This window comes from Perca flavescens, chromosome 4 (genome assembly GCF_004354835.1).
Source record: "Perca flavescens isolate YP-PL-M2 chromosome 4, PFLA_1.0, whole genome shotgun sequence".
Lineage (NCBI taxonomy): Eukaryota > Metazoa > Chordata > Actinopteri > Perciformes > Percidae > Perca > Perca flavescens.
Window position 1 is genome coordinate 17165426 of NC_041334.1, and position 10435 is coordinate 17175860.

Here is a 10435-nt window from a genome sequence, read left to right on the forward strand (position 1 = left end):
TTTGGCCATTTAAGAAGTGATTATTTTCTATGTGTATTAAAAATGGCTTTTCATAAGGTCTTGTGTTCAATTAGTCTTTAAAACAAGAGTCTACAGCCATGCTAGCGTGCTAACATGCTCACAATGACAATGCTTACATGCTGATGTCTAGCAGGTGTAACCCTTAGCATGCCCACCCCAGCCAGCGGCAGAAACATTACTGCATTACTAAACTTTTGGGGGGTATGCGCCACTGTGCCACTCTCATAGGAATGAACGAGGCTCTGCCTCTAACGCTGTATCCAGATCTTAAAATACATCCATGGCCCAACCTCATAAGTTACATTCACAATGCAAGCCTTAGAGCTCAATTCGGATTTATTGCGCAGACCAGATTGTTTTTTGTTTGGCTTTTCACATTATTTGGCCAAATCCAGTGTGAACTGGTCACGGTGCTGAACTGACCTGCATGCGCAAAAGAACAATAAAAAGACGCCACATGCAGCACGCTGTTGTACAAGAGTAAACATGGAGGCCACTGAAGTCAATGTTTACGGTTTCATCTATAAGTTGAGGTGCAGTGAAAGCCAGCGAATTTGTGAGCAGATGATAACGAGGATGAAGAGAAAGAGAGCCACATTTTTTATTATGGCTTTTAATGGAGCAATGGCTGCTTCTTCTGTACGGAGGTGTGTGGATGCGGAGCCAGAGTTGCAGCGGTGGGATCGTGAAGAGGGTGACTCCCGCCACCGCAGAATTGTGACAAAAGTCGCTCTAGAGTGACAAAAAGTAAAGTAAATGAAAGTTGCATGAATTCCAATATATCTGTTCAGAAAGTTATGCTGTTCACACTGTTATGAAAAAAACACAATCTGAGTTACATAAGAGCAAAAATCAGATTTGGGCCACTGAGTTTGGAGTGTTAGCATGCTAACATTTACTTATTAACGCTAAACACAAAGCATGGTTGATTTTGCAGGTATTTAGCCATACACCAAAGTATGGGACACATTGAAAATTTTACCTGATGATGGCATAGATAAAAAGTTAAGTGATGATCAAAGTAATTAAAATTTATCATAAGAAGGACATGAAACCCTGAACCAAATTTAATAGCAATCCCTGAAATAGTTCTGGAGAAAACAGTCAAAACAACAAAAGTTAAAACATATATCGGTGCTAATGGGAAAGTCAGGGGATCACCAAACTTATTTGGATTCATCCTCTGGGGAACATGAATATCTGCACATAATTTAATGGCAATCCATCCAGTTGTGTGTGAAGCTGCTGTTTAATTTCAAGAACCAAACAGAAAATTCTCTCCTCTCTGGTGTTCAGACTGTGGTCTGATTCAAAGCCCAGATAGTGGGTGGGTAAACGTACTGCCGTGTGATAAATAACTGTCATATGGCTCACACATTACACAAGGCATTCCAGGGCAGGTCTGCTGCTGGAAACACTGCTAAAAACACACAGAAAGATATCAGAATGGATGCAGAGTGTACCATGAGAATAAACAGCCGTCAGCCAACAAAATAGATTCCATAGTCACTCTGACAATAAATGAGGCGAGGGGAGCAGCAGTTAGGAGACAACAGAGGAATAAAAATAGCTCCAGATTTCCAGTGTTATGACTGAAGCAAGTGAAGCGTCGTGCTCCATGGAGAGAGATATAATCCTCCATTTGTAAAATCCTGACACCTGCTTTTACAAAATGACTGCAGGCAGTTCAACTCAATTTAAAATATCATGTATACACGAAAAGTTTTTAATTTACATGCAAATAATCTGTAGTTTTGAACCAGTGATGGAAAACAAAACCAAAGTGTTTCTTCTATTTATCCATAAAAGGACCTTTTAAAGGACCTGAAGACAGCTTTTTCAATTGATCAGTTTCTTACTCCGAGCAATGGGATCCTACACGCAACACACAAATATCTGTCAGTTTTAACAGTTTTGGTTATTTCACACGAGAGGTTTTTGTATTTCTTTGTTTCTCTGTGCTCCTCTCACTGATTTGAAGTCAGTGTGGAGACAGATCAAACTCTGATGTAAGTTGTTTGGTAACTGTCAATCAAATCTGATCCAACTGCACCCACACAGTCCTGATGGGTTTTTGAATGTTAAACTCTCAATAAATAGCAGCTAAGGATGTTTTTTTCTGAATTGCATCTGGTTTTAAGGTTTTAAAATTGTGGCTTATATATTATAATTAGCAGTTGCTTTATAACACATACAGCAGACATGGAGAAACATTATCATTTATTTGGAGTCATATTTCTGTCCACCTGGTGAATGTAAGTCCAATGTTCACTCAACTTTTAGTTCTGTTTTTGGTTTTCATTGACTCCTGAGGGACATATTTGGCTCTTATGGTGCATTCACATGCTCCTCAGATGGTCCCATTTCCCGAGTTGGGAAGTCGTTATACATTTTGGTGTGTTCAGCTTTAATGTGTAATGTGGAAACAACATGGACATTACAACGAAGATGTGTTGTATGTTATTGCTTAGAGTATTTAAACAACACGGTGATAGCTGTTTCCTTTATTTATTTTCAGTGTGAAGCTTTATATTAGCAATTTTGTACCAAACTTGGTTGGCTGCACCATCCCTAAAACCACTAAAGTATTGCTTTACCTGACTTGTTATCAGTTAAAACTAACAAATAACTTTTATTACTAATCTAGGTCAATCTACATAGATAGCAACTAACAGTTTCAACCTAATAGCAAAATATACAAACAAAATGGAAAACCAAAACAATAAGCTGTAAGACAATATAGAGCTTGTAAGAGTTGAGAACTGCATTCTGAAGTGATAATTCTCTGTGTTAAAAAAAAATATTGATCATAGTCGGTTAAAGATTTTAAACTTTCCAAGGGACTGTATGATTACACAATACTGCATGCGTAGGCTATTTGTGATGCAGCTTTAAAATGAGTAAATAAATAAAATACACAAATAAATAATGAAGGCAAAACAATATTAGTTAGCTGGCTCTCTAACATTTAAATAGTGGGGACAGAAAGAGAAAGAAAGAGGGGAAATGAAAGAGAGGTAGTCCTTTCCAGAGGCTACATACTGTTCCTATTAACTCCTGCGAGAATGGTGATGGCAGCTGTTAGCCCCATGAGGTCATCATTCAGGCTTGGATGGAGAATATAGGTCTGTAACCTCCTCAAGCCAACACAAAAAGAACACAGACTGAGACAAAGAAAAACTGATAGAGGTGGCATTTATCTGTCCAATTATGTGCAGAATCTGTCATTAAATGGAGAACCAGTTAATTCAGCAGTAACACATGGATCCACCCAGGCCATTGTATGCTGAAAATGGCTGGGTGGTAATAATATGACTGAAGAGGAGAGCCACAGGCTGCACAGTTTTTCATAGTCTGTTTGTGGTTTCTTTAGAGCGCCATAAAGTAGAGAGACTGTCAAGGCAGAGAGGAGTGTGGGGCCAACCTGATAGCAATCAGGCCTGGTGGTTTATTGAATGCATCCATTGAACAACAGAAACAAAAAAAGAAATAGATAAAACACAGACCTCATTTAGTTTGTAATGTAAAAAGCAAGCATAGTTGCAATCTGGATATTTAGATTTTCATTGAGTCTTAACCTAAAATAATGCGAATCTCCAGTCCTTGCATAATTCTTGGAGCTCAATTAAAAGAATAGTTTTGCTTTCTTGCCCAGAGTTAGATACAAGTATGCATTAAAAACTCTCATAAGTATAATGGTGCGTTCCAGTTGAACTGGGAAGTTGAAATTTCAGAGTTTCTAGTGAGAAATCTTAACTGGAACGATAATTGAAGTCGGATTTCCGACTTGGAAAGTCAGGAGAACCTCACCAACCCCGACCTGACAATCAAACATGGCTGCTGCGAGCATCAACAGTAGTGAAAACTTTAGCACTTCTGTCTTAATTGGTTGTACACACAGTAATGATCATCTTCTGTCTGTGGACACGTTGCTACAGTTTGTATGCGCAAAATACAGCATAATGCATCGTTATCAACTTGTATATTGCTAACAATGGCTAACCTGGCTAGAGACCCCCAACTCCATTTGATATATGTTTTTATGACTTGAGACTGGAACATGGTCAACTGGGGTGTGACGTCATTCCCAGTTCCAAGCTCCAACTTCCGAGGTAAATCGAAGCAGCATAAAGCACTTAATGGTTAGCTTAGCATAAAGACTGGAAACAGACTGTATCTGTCAAGGTAGCAAAATAAGCCTAAAACTAACTAAAATAAAAGGTCACTTATAACATATTTTGTTGTTTATTTATGTTCAAAACAAGTGTAAATGTATGCCCTCCCCCCACCCCCCCGCACCTAGTCTTTGTGTTAGGCTAAGCTAATTGTCTCCTAGCTATAGCACAGATATGATATTTTAATCAATCAATCGAAAGACGCTTGTTCTTTTTCCGGTTGAGAGAAGATTAGTATAAAAAACTATCTTACTTGTCTGCTAAATAAAAAGCTACAGCCAGCAGCCGGTTACCTTAGCTTAGCATAAAGAATGGAAGCCGGGGGAGACAGCTAGCGTGGCTCTGTCCAGTGGTAGCTCATGTAGTTATATATCTCATTTGTTTAATATGTACAAAAACTGAACTGTCAAGGAAGTTGTTTCCCCCTACTCCCAATTTCCCCAAGCTAATAGTGCATTCCATTTGTAGTCGGAAGTCAGATTTCCCAAGGTCAAAGTAGGAAACACACGCCCCTGACCTCGCATTTCACACACACACACACACAGTCCTGTCCAACCTTTATTAATGACTTGTAATCAACTGGTATTGCTAACAATGGCTAACATAGCTTGAGCTAACCCCACAATGAAAAATCCATCTTGTAAATGGAAGGCATTTAACTTGGGTGTGAAATCATTCCCAGCGCCGGCTTCTGAGTTCCGAGTTAAATGGAACGCACTATAACCATTTCATAGCTGTTGCTTTATTTTTGACAGACAGCTGTTGGAGTGGTATTGATCTTCTCATCTAAATCAGAAAGTATGTTTCCCTAAATGTTGAACTATTCCTTTAATACACAACATCCTGTGTTATTTGCATCACTTAGTATTTTAACAGGAAACCAAATGAAAGCAACACAATAATTAAGGGTCATACATGAGCAAAAACAGCAAAATTCCTTTACTGAACAAGGAGTTGAAATCCTTCAGACTAGAAGTTACGTCCAAAGTTATGTTACTCAAATTTAATGAGGAAACTTTCAAGGGCCACAAGTACAAGAGAAAGAGCAAAAACATGGCGAAGCTGTCCCAAGAGCCACTGTATCAAGTTAAGTTTTAGCTGTGACTTGCTCTAGCCTTCTCTAAACTACATAAAAGATCCAACCTCTTTATATGACTTTAGGAAGAATGTTCCTATAGACTGTAAAAAAAAAAAAGGAAAACAAAACAAGCCCTAAGGAGTTTCCTTTCAGCTAAACCAAGTTTCCAAACCACAAACAGTTTGGTGGTTTAGTCTGACAAATGTTCTGGTAAAAGAAAGACAGTGCTGCTTTTGGATAGAATATACTGTAGAGGTCCCATCTCCTGCCTTCCCATAAAAATCTTGCATATGCAGTTAATGTACACACACACACACACACACACCATACACACACACACACACACACACACACACACACACACACACACACACACACACACACACTCTTGTAATTGAAATGACATCACTGCAGCAGTATGGGTAACTTCCAACCTCTCTCACTCATTCAAATTTCAGGCTCTGTTAAGAAAATCCCATTATTTCTATAAGAATATGAGCTGCAGCTGCCCCATAAAAGATAACATCAGACTTAAGTTGGCGGGCTCAGTTGAAACAAATTAGTTTCTATTGAAAACTGTGTCCTCTTGGCTCTGAGACAAATGAACAAAGCGTTGTGTTTTGCCCACAGAGCAGCAGCGAGGGGCAGCTTTTCTGATTGATCTCATGCCAAACCAAAAAAACAGGCTCCTTTCTGTCATGACCTCATGCTTCTATACTTCACCAACTACTGAACAGATCCCTCCTGTCCAACACCTCATAATTTTCTTTTTCTTAAAATGAACTCCTCATCTATCAGTACACCAGTGCTGGAAGAAGTGTTTCCATATTTTACTTAGGATAAAGTATCAATACAACAATGTACAAATACGCCTATACATAATTAAAGTCCTGGATTAAAAATCCTACTAAAGTGAAAGTACAGAAATATACAAATTTACAAGTACTTCTTTTGCAACCAAACATTACACCTGTGAATGATATTATTATTATTAAATATAGATGTATGTCGGGGCGACCTCTAGCTCACCCGGCAAGAGCGTGCGCCCCATGTAGGCTGTGGCCTTTGCAGCGGCCCAGTTTCGAATCTTACTTGCAGCCCTTTGCTGCGTGTCATCCCCCATCTCTCTCCCACCTTTCCTATCTATCCACTGTCACTCTGAAATAAAGGGAAAAAAGCCCCCCCCACAAAAAATCTTTAAAGATGTATTTTTTGTTGTTTACTTCCATGTACACAGTAGTATACAATGGAAATACTCAAGTTAAGTACAAGTATCTCAAATGTGTTTTATTTATGTACATTTCAATAGTTTAGACCAGTAGTTCCCATAGGGGTTGTGCCCCTTTAAAAAGGGTCACAAGAACAATCTGAGGAGTTGTAAAATGATTAATGAGAGAGGAAAAAGGAAAACAAATTGTATTCATTCTTTTGCTTTTGGATAATTTAACCTCTTTGGGCCTCACACCACAATTTAAATGAAACAGTCAAAGACATCTGAAATGTGACAAGGTGCCCCAAATAGACAGTGCTTTATAGTAAGGGGTCACTACTAGTTTAATCAATGTAAGTGCATCTTGTCGTGTGTTTTTTTCTATAAACTCTTATTCTGAAAAGTAACTATAGCTGTTAAAAAAAAAATGTAGTAAGTAAAAAAATATTGTACTTTTTAAAAAGGAGTAAAAATTACAATATTTCCATGGAGAAGAAGCATGAAGTAAAATACTTGCGTTGAGTAAATGTATTCAGTTTCCACAATTGCAGGACACAACCGATCCCTGACAAAATCTCTTTTGCCACACATTAAAGCATACCAGATGAACAGTAACTTCCATCATCCAGTTATGAGACAACCTCTTTAACATATTTGTTGCCTTTGGGACTCTTTTGTGACAGAAACATCCCCTAAGAGCTATCTGTCAGATCTGGTGGCTTGTTAAACCAGGTCATGTTTCTGTTGTAAGGTTAAGATCACACAAATGATTGAAAAGGTTTTTGCTGGCGGGATCTGCCACAGGGTCAATTCTTCCAGAATGCACCCCATGGTTGCCAGTTGTCCCGCCTCCAACTTTTCTGGCAAGAGACCTTTTCAAACAGTTATAGCCCCAAACCCCTTACAGGGACCTGTTGTTAAGTACAAAATTTGCATGAAATTTGGCTTATTGATGTGCCAAGCAACTATGCCAGGGTGCAGAGTATTTTCTTTCACTTGGAAAATAAATAAAGGGTATGCATAAATGTGCCAAATATGCAAAGAATTATGAAGCAGGAGAGGGAATTAGCCAAAAACCGCATTGCCAAAAGTAATTATTGCACACATTTAACACCAAGAATGGGAGAGCGTTAGGCTGATGCATAATTAAATCGATATGTTTTCTAACGTTCGAAGCGCAGTCAGACATGAAGTTTATTGTACAGCCCTCAGTGAAGACCAGATTCACTGAAACAGGGCGGGAGCGAGGCAGAGTGGTTAAAGATCAGTCAAAGTCTCTCGACAAAGGATAAAAACAATCTGTGGCCTATAAAAGACATCTAGTACAAGGGTCAGAGATCAATGACTGATGTGGTTTCCTTGTCAATATGAATAATAAGAACCACCTGCTCGGTATAAAGTCAAGGAAAGTTTAATTAGGACACCAATACCTTATTGTGGGGATTATTAACTGATGTACAGTCTCTTCTAAGCAGTTTTCTAATGCATATTTTAGCTTTGATCATTGCATTGTCCTTGCTATGATTGGTGAAATGTAAAATGTGTCTTTTGATCTGGGACTACACTGCTGCTTTTTACAGCCCTTTTTAACAGCTTTTTAATAGATCAACACTGTATTGTCAGCTTGGGACTTGGGACACATATTTTTTAGAATTGCTTAAAAACTTGATTTTAAACTGATGATACGATATATTTGCATATCATTGTCTATCTATTTGGATACCTGTTATTAAAGTTTTGCAATAGTTTGTACTTTGTTCATAAGACAGCTAAAAGGGAGTTAGTTACGGTCAAGACAAAAACCCCAGTTGCTGCCTCTTTGACCTCTTCTTCAGGTGAGCAGCAAACTTCAGGACCTCTACTAATATTCATCTTTCCAGTATTTTGAACACATTCCTCTCTGATTTACCTTGGAAATGGATTATTTCCCTCCAGAAAGTAGAAAAGTAAATTAATATTGGTTTCCACCATTGAGTTCACAGCTGTGTTTTGCTGTGGCCAAGCTAAACAGCTGTGGAGCTACCGGGCCCAGGTGCACACCGGGGGGCTTCCTGACACAAACTCCGCTCTGCTGCCTCCAGCCAGAGGTGCCGACAGAAACACTGTCTGGTTGTTACTGATACAATAACACCTGATTAATCACCAGGATTTTATACAACACTACGACTGCAGGAGTAAAAATCCAAGGGGTAATTAATTTCCTTGCAACTATAGGCCTACTTTATTTTAACATTCTTATCCCACTGCAAATTGGTAGCCTACTGCCAAATCAAGCAAAGTGGTAGCAATTAACAAGCCAGATGGTTGGAAATCTTTGAGGACTCTAGAAATACCTCTAGAACAGCGTTAAGTGTTGTTGAACAACCTTAGTGTTTTTTTAGACATTGCTGCGTATTTAGTCTGTTAGAGAAATTGATGCTTACCGCTGTGACTCGCATGTAACGCTAATACACAAGAGGCACAAACTGTGGCTATACTGGATAGGGCTTACACAGGTCGTTTGTATGCTTGGGCGGCTCACTGGAACGCAAACTGCCAAGATGTGATCCAGCCTTGGACCCTGAGGATCGTTGAGTCGGCACACACCAAAACGTTTCTCAATAAATCACTTTTTCATCTCATTGACGAGTGATGATTAAGTGTCAGAGATTGCATACGTTTATACAACTTTTCTATCCTTATTCCTCAATGCAGCTCAAGATACCAAGATGTGGCATTCTGAATATAAATATTTAGGCTAAATCATTCTGGATTCAGTTAGCCTACATGACAAAAAAAACAAAATGTTAGCCATTGTAGCCTTTTTACAGAAGGGGATTAGGGCCACATGTGACAAAATATATTTGAGTTCTGACTTTTTTTTCTCATAATTCTGACTTTAAACTCAGAACTCAATAATCTTTTTCACATGTGGCCCTAATCCTCAACCCCCACAATTTTACATATCAAATTCTGTTTTTAGTAGGCTACTACTGCAAATGTAAAAAAGAAAAAAAAGTTGTATAAAGCATTTTGTGGCTCCAGAAGGGCTATGTTAGCTACCACTAGCATAGCACACCCAAATCCGATCTGTCAGCAGTCGAGTTGTATTGTTGGTAATTTAGGTGCCAGGTTTTGACAAGGAAGAAGAATGTGTGAAATAAAAAATCTGCTATGCCCATTCTCTTAATACATCCATGGCCATGTCTGACTTTCTCATCCTTGGATAAAATGACTTAAATCTCTGTAGAAACACACAGATCACACAAGCATAGCCCTTACTTCATTTTGTTAGATCTCGATTTTCTCCCTCAAATCTTCTTATATTATTATTATTATTATATTCTTATACAATCTTATATTTGTAATCTTAATATGTTCAGCGGTTTCATATACACACACACACACACACACACACACACACACACACACACACACACACACACACCTTGTAGCCTGTGTGCATAACAGGAAATGACTTCACACAGTTAGGTAGGTGCTTTATTCATTTAATTTATTAAGATGCTACATAGTCCAACCAGGTTGGGTTGTTTTTATACACCAGAGAGACTACTTGAACTAGGAATATTAATCTTCTCAGATAGACTTATTTATTTATTTATATACATACAAAACAGTTTGCCGACTGCTTACATTGATCACGGTGATGGTCAGAGACTCCAGGACAGGTCAGTGTAGTGCGTTTTACAACCGGGCCTGGATCAATTAGTAGTCACATGTAATTATTATTGTATGCTTAATCCTACTTGGAGTACCACATTGGTGGGATTACTGCATCAGAGTAGGACATTGGTAAATTATGAATCACATAACAGTATATTCTGGTATATATATCTATATTTATTTTTTTGTTGTGTAAAATATACTCCAACCAGGACTCATTGAACAAGAAGAATTTTCTGCAAATGCTATTTGACCCAGGTCTGATAACCCAAGATGGGACTCTAGCTC